The following is a 12435-nucleotide window of genomic DNA, read 5'->3' on the forward strand; positions in this document are numbered from 1 at the left end:
TCTGATTGCTCTGGCTAGAACTTCAAGAACTATATTGAATAAGTAGGGAGATAGTGGGCAGCCTTGTCTAGTCCCTGATTTTAGTGGGATTGCTTCAAGTTTCTCTCCATTTAGTTTAATGTTAGCAACTGGTTTGCAGTATATGGCTTTTACTATGTTCAGGTATGGGCCTTGAATTCCTATTCTTTCCAGGACTTTTATCATGAAGGGGTGTTGAATTTTGTCAAATGCTTTCTCAGCGTCTAATGAAATGATCATGTGGTTTTGTTCTTTCAGTTTGTTTATGTAATGGATCACGTTGATGGTTTTCCTTATATTAAAGCATCCCTGCATGCCTGGGATGAAGCCTACTTGTTCACGGTGGATGATTGTTTTGATGTGCTCTTGGATTCAGTTTGCCAAAATTTTATTGAGTATTTTTGCGTCGATATTCATAAGGGAAATTGGTCTGAAGTTCTCTTTCGCTGTTAGGTCTTTGTGTGGTTTATGTATAAGAGTAATTGTGGCTTCATAGAAGGAATTCGGTAGTGCTCCATCTGTTTCAATTTTGTGGAATAGTTTGGATAATATTGGTACGAGGTCTTCTATGAGGTTCAGATAGAATTCTGCACTAAACCCGTCTGTACCTGGGCTCTTTTTAGTTGGGAGACATTTAATGACTGCTTCTATTTCCTTATGAGTTATGCGGTTGGTTAACTGGTTTATCTGTTCCTGATATAACTTAGGTACCTGGTATCTGTCTAGGAAATTGTCCATTTCCTGCAGATTTTCAAGTTTTGTTGAATATAGGCTTTTATAGTAAGATCTGATGATTTTTTGAATTTCCTCTGAATCTGTAGTTATGTCTCCCATTTCATTTCTGATTTTGTTAATTTGGACACACTCTCTGTGTCCTCTCGTTAGTCTGGCTAAGGATTTATCTATCATGTTGATTTTCTCAAAGAACCAACTTTTGGTTCTGTTGATTCTTTCTATGGTCCTTTTAGTTTCTACTTGGTTGATTTCAGCTCTGAGCTTGATTATTTCCTGCCTTCTACTCCTCCTGGGTGTATTTGCTTCTTTTTGTTCTAGAGCTTTTAGGTGTGCTGTCAAGCTGCTGACATATGCTCTTTCCTGTTTCTTTCTGCAGGCACTCAGCGCTATGAGTTTTCCTCTTAGCACAGCTTCCATTGTGTCCCATAAGTTTGGGTATGTTTTACCTTCATTTTCATTAAATTCTAAAAAGTCTTTTATTTCTTTCTTTATTTCTTCCTTGACCAGGTTATCATTGAGTAGAACATTGTTCAATTTCCACGTATATGTGGGCATTCTTCCCTTATTGTTATTGAAGACCAGTTTTAGGCCGTGGTGATCTGATAGCACGCATGGGATTATTTCTATCTTTCTGTACCTGTTGAGGCCCGTTTTTTGACCAATTATATGGTCAATTTTGGAGAAAGTACCATGAGGTGCTGAGAAGAAGGTATATCCTTTTGCTTTAGGATAAAATGTTCTATAAATATCTGTTAAGTCCATTTGGCTCATGACTTCTCTTAGTCTGTCTATGTCTCTGTTTAATTTCTGTTTCCATGATCTGTCCATTGATAAGAGTGGGTTGTTGAAATCTCCTACTATTATTGTGTGAGGTGCAATGTGTGTTTTGAGCTTTAGTAAGGTTTCTTTTACGTATGTAGGTGCCCTTGTATTTGGGGCATAGATATTTAGGATTGAGAGTTCATCTTGGTGGAATTTTCCTTTGATGAATATGAAGTGTCCTTCCTTATCTTTTTTGATGACTTTCAGTTGAAAATCGATTTTATTTGATATTAGAATGGCTACTCCAGCTTGCTTCTTCAGACCATTTGCTTGGAAAGTTGTTTTCCAGCCTTTCATTCTGAGGTACTGTCTGTCTTTGTCTCTGAGGTGTGTTTCCTGTAGGTAGCAGAATGCAGGGTCCTCGTTGCGTATCCAGTTTGTTAATCTATGTCTTTTTATTGGGGAGTTGAGACCATTGATGTTGAGAGATATTAAGGAATAGTGATTATCGCTTCCTGTTATATTCATATTTGGATGTGAGGTTATGTTTGTGTGCTATTCTTCTCTTTGTTTTGTTGCCAAGACGATTAGTTTCTTGCTTCTTCTAGGGTATAGCTTGCCTCCTTATGTTGGGCTTTACCATTTATTATCCTTTGTAGTGCTGGATTTGTAGAAAGATATTGTGCAAATTTGGTTTTGTCATGGAATATCTTGGTTTTTCCATCTATGTTAATTGAGAGTTTTGCAGGATACAGTAACCTGGGCTGGCATTTGTGTTCTCTTAGGGTCTGTATGACATCTGTCCAGGATCTTCTGGCCTTCATAGTTTCTGGCGAAAATTCTGGGGTGATTCTGATAGGTCTGCCTTTGTATGTTACTTGACTTTTTCACTTACTGCTTTTAATATTCTTTCTTTATTTTGTGCGTTTGGTGTTTTGACTATTATGTGACGGGAGGAGTTTCTTTTCTGTTCCAGTCTATTTGGAGTTCTGTAGGCTTCTTGTATGCTTATGGGTATCTCTTTCTTTAGGTTAGGGAAGTTTTCTTCTATGATTTTGTTGAAGATATTTACTGGTCTTTTGAGCTGGGAGTTCAATAGGATACCTATTATCCTTAGGTTTGAACTTCTCATTGAGTCCTGCATTTCCCCTATGTCTCAACCCATTCTTAAACCATTCAGCTATCTTAAAAGTAAGAATTAGCTTCCTTCACTTTACCTGAATAGAGGTACCCCCTGGAAATTTCTGGTTTGTCTTATTGGCTTCACCATGATCATGCATGGAATCCTGCAGTGCATCCCTCTGCTGACATTATTTTCCTGACTATATCTTGGGCATGGCATTCTTTCAGGATAGATTCCCTCTCAGTGTTGTACACTGTGCTGCATTTCAGAAAAGTCAGTGTATGTTATTTCTTTAGCCTTTTTCTGACTGCCACTGAGGTTGTTTTAATATCACATGAACCCTAATGCGATGAAAAGTTCCTGGTAACTGACCATGAGTCACTGTCTTCTTCTGATGCTTCCAAAGTCTTCTATGAAGGAAACAGCATAGTTTTAGTGAGGGGCCTATGCTGAGTCAACATAGAGCTTGATGGAGTATTTTTCTAGAAATCCCTCTCTTGGGAATTTGATGTTTTGTTTTTTAGGCTATCTGTGTAGAACATGTATCTTACTTGTAGTACCAGCAAGTAACTGCATAGAAAGGTTTCCTGAAGTGGAAATGAGTACAGGCCAGGGCAGCACAGCCTGCTTGAGTCTAAAAGACTTGTACACAACACATCTCCCACTAATTCCTCACTCAACAGGAAATGTGCTGCATAAAAACAAAGTTTTATCTGCGCGCACGCGCGCGTGTGTGTGTGTGTGTGTGTGTGTGTGTGTGTAGGTATGTGTCTGTGTGTGTGTTTGTGTGTCGTGCGTTTTTGTTTGTTCAGTAGTGAACCTATGTTTCCCTCTATTTCCAAGTTTCATGAGAAAAATACTCTAAGTGTTCACTTTACATCCTACAAACATGAAATACAGCTACCCAATCATTTGGCATCTCCATCTAGCTCTGTACAGCAAAAGGATGCTTAAGTTAGTAATTTATTCCGTTTTCAAAAAATTGTAACATCTTGTGAAATCTGGGGGAGGAGTGGGAAATATGTTCAAGTGAGTCATGTTTCACTGTGGTAACAAATGGTACCGTCCTAGAGCTTACAGGTCCCTTTTCATTATGGTATAGAAGCAGGACAATAAAGACCTTTAGAAAGCTACCCCCCAAAAAAGGCACAAAAATACTTGTAAAGTTAGATTTTCAAGTAATTAGGGGCAAACCTACTGATCTGCATTGAAATCCTTTGGAGCACATCAAAGGAATGGAGTACAGGGAGGTAAGGGCAAGGCTTCTCTATAAAATCCATGAGTTTATATTCCTTCTCTCTTCTTTGTTAATTGTGATAGGTCACTGGAAGGTTTTGTCACTCACTGTGTCTTCTCCAAGGTTGTTTTCCACATTGCCTGTTACAATTTCTTTCTAGCTAACTTGACACAGTACAACTTCCTCTGAGAGTTTGGCTTGAATTTTATTCATTGAGAATTTGAGTTGCTTGGAGTTGTATCATCATCCAGCAAGTCCCATAGCTATGCTGTGGTGCAAGAACAGGGCAGTTTCAGGAGCCGCTTTAGGTACACAAATAATCTAAAGCACTCCCCTATGTTATCTGTGTAGCATTCTGCAAGTGCTGTTAATCAAAATCATTTTCTCTGAGTAAAGTTCAGCCTCAATGGGGTTAGGAGAAATGAGGACCTTCAGATGGGTCTGGGAGTGTAAGAACATGTAATGTAGGCCTATGTGAAGTCATGTTCATAAAGTGGAACAGATGTTTTAATTGACACAGAGATTCCACAACAAGGAGTAGGTGTTGCCATTGCAACTAGGGCACATCAGGGTTGTAGTGGTCCCCAGAGTAGCCCTGAAGGAGAAACCATCCAAATTTCCATCAGCCAAGGAGGGAAAATGTACCATAGGTTGGAGCTCTTCAATGGACTATGACTCAGTGTGAGATATTCCAGTTAAGCATTTACTTACTTAATCCAAATATCTGTGACATAATCACATTATAGGGAGAAAAATTGTTCATTTGGATTCTGGGTATGGAGACTTCCTTTGATCCTGGGGGCATAGCTTTGGGCATGAATTCAGTCAGACTGTGGTAAAGAGAGCTCCTTAAAAGAAGCTGCACACTTTGGGGAAAGTCTGAAACAGTGAACAAGAAAAAGAGTCTAGTCCACCACCAATATATGATCCTTTGCTGGGAAACAAGCCTGCTCTACACAGCCTTGAGAACTTGATAAGTCAGACTGGGCAATAAGCAAGAACCCGGATTCTATGTCATTTTATGAGAGTTCAGTACATCACTGACTGAGCTGTGTATAGGCTATGGCCACTATGTACATATCTCACTCAGCATTTGTTTTTATGACTCCAGAGTATCCTGGGGAATGATTATATTAAGGATTAACTGCAAAAGTAAACACTTGACTGCAATGTACTATGCTTATATAGTGTGAACACAAATATATTGTGTGTTTGCAAGTTTGTATTAGTGTGTCTGTGTGTCTGTGCATGTGTTTGTGTGTGCACACATGCATGCATGCTTCCATTGACAGTATACTCATCCGATAACCAGAATTAGAGGAAAGAATGCAGGACACTCTGAAGCAGAAAACTGATCACCCAGGAAAGTGACTTGGGAGAAACAATGCAGAAGCATTCTGACATCTTTGAGATCAGGTAGGAACACAGGCAGAAGCCAATTGGATTTCCTGTCCCTAATTAACTACCCTTTTTGGGTGGCTGACCACTGTCATGGTTTTCAGCCTCAGGAAGCTAAAGAACTACTCAGAGTATTATTCTGGTACAGTTTATGTGAATTTTGTCCATGAAACAATATGGATGATCCTCAGGATTTCTTTGTATTTTGTACTTCTTTCTTCCTGTGAATGCTCTGATAAGATCTGAGAATATTTTCTCTTCTGTTCTCTCACAAATTGCATTAAAATAACCATAGTCTTACAGGGGTGCTGTTATGTTTCTACATCACAATCACCTTTAATGTTCCATGTGTAGGCTGGAAAGACATGCATGGAGAACATTCTCAGTGATTACAGGATCTATGCAGTGCCCATGGATTTGATGTGAGATGGTTTTTCTGTGTGTTTGCAGATACAGCGGTTACAAATGGAACCTACGCAGGTTCCTTCACTAACAAAATAATCATAACCTTCACTTCAATTCTGGTCAGGTTCTTTCTAACGCATCCAAACTGTATTCTAGGTTGGTCATATCTCTCTTGAACTCAGGTTCAGACATAGTTACAATGTTATTATTCAATATAATATACCTGGACCTTTGAAAAATATGCTCATTTTTCTTTTAATACTAGTACAGTGTGTAGTTCACAGTCCAGTTTCTAGCAGTTTTTAAAAGCTGAGATATAAATCCAAGCCCAGGTACTCTATGACACTTGGAGATGCGGGGAATGACCTCAGCTTACAGGTCATGCTGGATTGTCCAACTCAATAGAGCTGGTGTTGGAGGGAGAGCTGAATCGACAATCCCTCAGTAAACCTTTTTTCCCTTGCTCTGCTAGGTCTGAAATTCTCCAGCAGAAACTCAAACATGGTACAGACCAGGACAAGTTCTCCCTTGGAGAGAAGTGCTACAGGAGGAGTACTAAGTGTGCACAGCAAATACACCACTATTGCATCTCATCCCTACTATCCATAGCAATAGTGGCCTGCATTTTCCTCCTTTAGTTTGATTTCTTTGGACTGAATAGACTGTACTTTCATCTCACCTCTCCCCAGAAAGAGTGCACATTTGGAGGGACTCTGAGAAGAGCGGATGCACATCAATTAAGAGATGGTGGGCATCTAGGAAGAGTCTACCCATCCAATTTTGTACTTGTCCTGATGGGTCATCCAGAAGAGTTTCAAGGAGATCAATCCAGAACATTGGAAAGACATTAAGACCAAGACTGTAATGTATTTTATACTCGGTATTGCATGGCCTTGTCCTTCATACCCCACTCCAACAGAAGAGACCTCCTTACATTCCGCTTGAAAAGATTATTACCATCAGTAACTGCTTGTCTACTATGTTCCAAGGTCAACCACAGGCTATAAGTCTGTTCTGCAAAACGAGCAACAAAAGAATGTTTAGCACAATTCCTCTGTTTAGATTTTGGTTTGAGTTTTGATTATTTTGGTTCTTTGGTGTTTCTTGTATTCATTTGAAAGTTTGTTATTTATTTGTTTTTGTTTTATTCTTGCAGTTGATTCACTATTTTGATAAGGATATAGACTGTATACATTGCCTATGTGCATCTGGTTACTATTGAGTAAATTGGATGTATTTTAAATAAAACAGTGATCTCAAACTCTTCACTCTTAAGAACCTTCTTTATTGAGGTGCATTCTCGTGGGAACTGGGCATCATAAACGCTTCCCAGTCAGACTGAGATGCAAAGGCAATTATTCTCTCTGTAGACTGTATTTCCAACTCTGTGAATACCAAGTTCATCATGCAAAGATTACCCACATTTTATCCATGTTGTCAAATATTTAGCTACCACTTAATTATGCTCCTCTGTGCACGAGAGTGTTGAATAAATCAATGGGATATACATCAGGTTTTCTATAATATTTCCCAGGAAATAAAAACATGGGATAAGGGAGATTAAAAGCAATCAGGAAGCCAGCACCCAAATTTTGTTTTGGAGAGAGCTGGACAGCCAGAAATTTGGACAATCCTGACCACAGGACAGACCGCCACTTCTGCCCACCTCTGCCCACATCCCTGGCCCAAGAGGAAATTGCACAGTGCCTCTGGATACAGGAATATGGGAGCAGTCAGTGACAGGAACCTACTTGGTCCAGCCTGGACCCAGAACTGAACTGAGTCCCGAGAATATTTGAAGAAAACCAAAGGCATAATATTCTGTGTTTCCTGATTGTGTCTTTTTTTTTTTTTTAAAGCTCTAAGTGAGATTTTGTTTTGTTTTGTTTTGGTTTTTTGTTGTTTTGTTTTTGGATACTTTTTCATTTCCATTTCAAAGGTTATTCCTCTTTTCCTGGAAATTAGACGCCCCCCATACTATCGCACCCCCATTCTTCTATAACGTGTTACCTTTCCCATCGACGCCCTTTCCTGACCCCTGACATTCCCCTTCACTGAGGGTCCAAGGTAGACAAGACCAATTTTTCTTCTATTTGTGCCCAATGAGACCATGCTCTACTACACATGCATTTGGATCATGGGTCAGTCCATGTATAGTCCTTGGGTAGTGGTTTAGTCCGTGGGAGGTCTGGTTGGTTGGCATTGTTGTTCTTATGGGGTTGCAAGTCCCTTTAGCTCTTTTAACCCTTTCTCTAATTCGTCCATCTTGGGTCCAGTTATCAGCTCAATGATTTTTTACTAGCATTCGCCTCTGTAATTGACATGATTTGTCTGTGCCTTCCAGTAGATCGCTACAGCAGGCTCCTGTCCTCATGCACTCCTTAGCTTCATCAATCTTATCTACTTTTTGTTATACACACACACACACACACACACACACACACACACACACGCACACACACATATACACACATATATAGATAGATATAGATAAATAGAGATAGAGATAGAGATATATAGATATATAGAGCCTATATACATATGTGGGGCAGTCTCTGAATCGGCATTCATTCAGTCTCTGCTCCAAACTTTTGCCTCCATATCCCCACCTATGAATATTTTTGTTCTCCCTTTTAACAAGGAATGAAGCATCTGCATTTCAGTGGTCCTGCCTCTTGAGAGGTGAATGCTAGCAGCAAACATTGAACTGAGACTGGGCTTCCCATTGGAGGAAATAGTGAAAGTATTGGAAGAGCTGAAGGGGTTTCCAACCCCATAAGAACAACAATGCCAACCAACCAGAGCTCCCAGGGACTAAACCATTACCCAAGGATTATACATAGACTGATCCATGGCTCCAGCTACATATGTAGCAAAGGATGGCCTTGTTGGGCACCAATGGAAGGAGAAGCACTTGGTTCTGCCAAGGCTGGATCCGCCAGTGTAGGTGTATATGGGGGGGGGGCAAATTGGATGGGGAACACCAATATAGAAGCAGGGAAGGGGGATGGCATAGAAGGCTTATGTCCAGGAAACAAGTAAAGGAAATAACACTTGAAATGTAAATAAAAAATTTCAATAAATGAAAAAAATACTGAAAAAAATGAATTTGTGACCAATGGTGCTGGGTTAATTCCTCACAAGTTGATCAGATCTTGAAAAAGTTCACATTGATAGATTTCTAGGGGAGGAACTCCTAACATTCCCTGCTTCAGTAAAAATAGGGCTATGTATTCAGGCCCTTCTCATCTTATGAGACACAGGTTGTCCCTTTGCAGATCATGGGAGACAAACAAAAGAAAATGAAAGTTCATAGCCTATACAGCTGGGTGTGGTCATTGTTTGGCCTTGTCTACCTGGATGGTTAATCCCAAGATTTCCACTTTTCTGTATTTGAAATATGGAAATGAGCTGGAAAAATGAATCAGCAGTTAAGTACAGTGGCTGCTCTTCCAGAGGACCTGGGTTGGAGCCCTAGTACCCACGTGGCAGCTCTCAACACTCCTTAACTCTAGTGCCAGGGATCTCATGCCCTCTTCTGATCTTTCTAAGCACCAGGCACACACTAGTGCACAGATATACATGCAAGCAAAACACCTGTGGACATAAAAACAAACAAACAAATACAAGCGAATAAATAAATCTATGGAAACCACTATATCTCAACAGAGCATAGGTTTGCTACAAACAATAAATGAACATTTTTTGGGTGTCTACAAGAATTTATTCATACTTTCTTAAGTAAAAGATGAAAAGGAGGAGGAGAAGGAAGGACAGGAGGAGGAGGAAGATGAGGAAGATGAGGAGGAGGAGGTGATGGTGGTTCGGGTGATCAGGGAAGTTATTCATAAACACTGAACAGGAACCAAGACTCCAAAACTTGGGTACTCCTCGTACCCTCAGCCACAGATCCCTGACAGACTCCCACCCTCCGGAGGTTCCTTTTCAACAAGACACCCAGATCAGCAGCAGAGGTTCCTGGGGTCAACACTCAGATTGTGAACAATGGGATGGAAGGGAAAAGTTCAAAAATTGGAGCTGAGTAGGAGAAGGGATGAAGAAGAGAGATCCTAGGATCTAGAGGACAGAGTCGGGCCATAGGAGGGGAAAGTGAGCCAGTATGGGGGTGCCCCCCGACTGCTGTGGCCCATGCTCCCTGGACCCCAGAGAACCCCATGGTTTGTTCTTCAGTCCACTCCCCTATTCCTGAAGCCTCACAGGCCCAACTCCAAGTTCTCCAGCTCCTCCTCCAGAACCTTGTGCCATGTCAGCTTCTTCAGCTGTTCTCTGCTGAACTGCCCGGCCTGGAGGTGTTACTGAAGCTCCTCCACCTATCAGTTTCTTCCTTAGGTTCTTGATCTTCTTGGCTTTCTCTGTGGTGCCAACAGAGTCGGGTGCATGGAAGGTAGCTAGAGATGTGGCTTGGGGGCCATGGTGGGCACTGGGTGTCTGGGCTGAGTCTCTCAGAGACACCTTATCAAGAGTCCTGTTCTGGGTTCGGTCCCCAGCTCCGAAAAAAAGAAAAGAAAAAAAAAGAGTCCTGTTCATGGCCTCTACATCTTTCTCTTGCTGCTGCCTCCTCTTCTCCTTCTGCTTCAGGTTGTGTTTGGCTGTCTTGGAGAGGCCTGCTTCACCACTGTCAGGTCTGGATGGGGTGACCTGTGTGGTGTCATCAGGGTTCTGCCCTGGGGGAAGTTCTGGTTTACTCTTGAAAAACTTCACATACTTGTTTTCATAGACTGGGATTCTTGGAGCATGTATCCTTCTTTGACCCTCAGCTGCTTGTGCTATGTCCCATCGGGTCTCTGTGTTGAGGCAATGTAGTTGCCGCCGGTCTCGTCAGTTACATAGGGAGTCACCATCTTGAGAACCCAAACACAATAAATGAATTTCTAGGGGTAATAAATGGAATTGTCCTGCATTTAAGTTCTTGATAAATGGCAGCATTCATTCCCTTTTAAAATTGCTTTTTAAGTGATCTGGGTTGGATCTGGAATTATGTTGGGTGCTTTTGAGTTTGAGAACTCAAGTAGACTATGCCTTTTTATGCATCATTGTTGCTGTCTAGTGGATGAGTTAGGTCCATTTTAAACCTAATGCAGGCATGACAAAGTGAGTTCGGAGAGGATGTACTGAGAACAACTCCCTGAGCTCTGGGTTAAGATTTCTAGCTGCCTCCTAGATAACCCACTGGCTCTACATGGAAACCTTGCTCAGGTTACCTTCCTAATTTCCACCACCTTATGTCACTGGCATGACAGATGCCTGAAAAACACTGTTCTTCAGCCCAATCTGCTTCCTCCCAGGTGCCAGCTTGTTCTATGTCTAGAAGGCTCATTCATGTTCATCTCCTTTCAATAACCCTGTGTATCCTTCAGAACACAGTTGAGTTCTTCCCAGAATATGGGAATAACACCAGACAATGGAGACTTTAGAGTCAGCAGAACATCTAAGAAGCCAGGATACTCAGATTGCACAGGATCCTGATAACCATTGGGGAAGACAGGGTGGAAAGACAGATGGCCACTTCTCTATTCTCTATTTGAGAGCGCACATGCACTTCATAATTCAGGAGAGACTCTACATGCATACCTGTAAATAGCTGAGCTGATTACTACTAATTGCTGGTTTGCTCTGAGTTAACTTCTAATCCAGGAATACTTCAAGAGGAATACAAGGTTTGGTGGCCTTTGCCTATTCAAACCCAGTTGCAGAAATACCAAGGAGGGAGAGCTACAGGAATATTAAATACAGAAGCCCCTAGCATGAATCTCAGGAACAAGGCAGCCGCCTGACCAGAGGAGAAAGCCTGAGCTTTGAAATGAAGGACTTTGCTCCCACCCACTCCTTGCTGGAGATGAGATGGAAGGTAAGACATTAATCTCAGATCTCTAGCTCCCAGAGCATAGCACAGCTTCAAGATTCAGTTCTTTGTTAGCTATTGTTTTCTTTCATGCTGCTTTTAGGATTATTTCTTTTAGTTTTCTTTCCTTTTCTTTTCTCCTTTCCTTCCTTCCTTCCTTTCTCCCTTCCTTCCTTCCTTCCTTCCTTTCTTTTTTAATACAGGGTTTCACTGTGTAGCTCTGGTTCTCTGGGAACTCGATCTGTTGACCAGTATGGCCTTGAACTCAAAAAGACTAGACTCACAGATTTCTAAAATCCTGTTGGAGACTGGATACCCAATTTCAGACCAGATAGTCTGTCTACAATCATGGGACTGAACACAGTGCTACAGGCACAAAGTAACCTCTAGAACCATAGAAAGAAAGACTTGAGGCCTGGCAGTAACCTTTGGCACCTCAGACTTCAGGATTTCATACCCACATGGATGTCAGATACCACTGGAAGCAAAATTGCAGTATTTCAAGGGAACCCTGAGCAAACTGGAACCAATCCTCAGGCCCTGAACTGACCTCTAAGGCCACTGGGCTGGAAATGTGGTTGAAAGGTACTTTCTGGTCCTGCAGGAATGGGGAGTTTGGATCCAGAACTGAGTCCCACATAAGCTGGAGGCTCAGTCACAGGCACACTCTAGACATCAGGCATTTCTGGAAAAAATAATTTTTCACCTGTCCATGTACTGATAAACTCTGAGGCCGACTTCATATTTTCCCTTGAGTATCCACCAGGAGTAGTACATGTGGATTATGATAGTGGTTCTGTTTTTAGTTCCTTCAGTAACCTCCATATTATTCTCTACAGCCATTACATTCCTATCAGCAATATAAACCTATATATTTATTTCTGTATTAAAAAC

At 41.3% G+C, this 12435-nt stretch overlaps 1 pseudogene; it reads right to left on the reverse strand.

Annotated features, from left to right (window-relative positions):
* Positions 1–9811: 9811 nt before the first annotated feature.
* LOC147994638 (partner of Y14 and mago pseudogene) lies at positions 9812–10551 on the reverse strand (annotated as a pseudogene).
* Between the last annotated feature and the right edge of the window lie 1884 nt (positions 10552–12435).

Source organism: Rattus norvegicus, chromosome 4 (assembly GCF_021556685.1).
Source record: "Rattus norvegicus strain SHRSP/BbbUtx chromosome 4, alternate assembly SHRSP_T2T, whole genome shotgun sequence".
Taxonomy (NCBI): domain Eukaryota; kingdom Metazoa; phylum Chordata; class Mammalia; order Rodentia; family Muridae; genus Rattus; species Rattus norvegicus.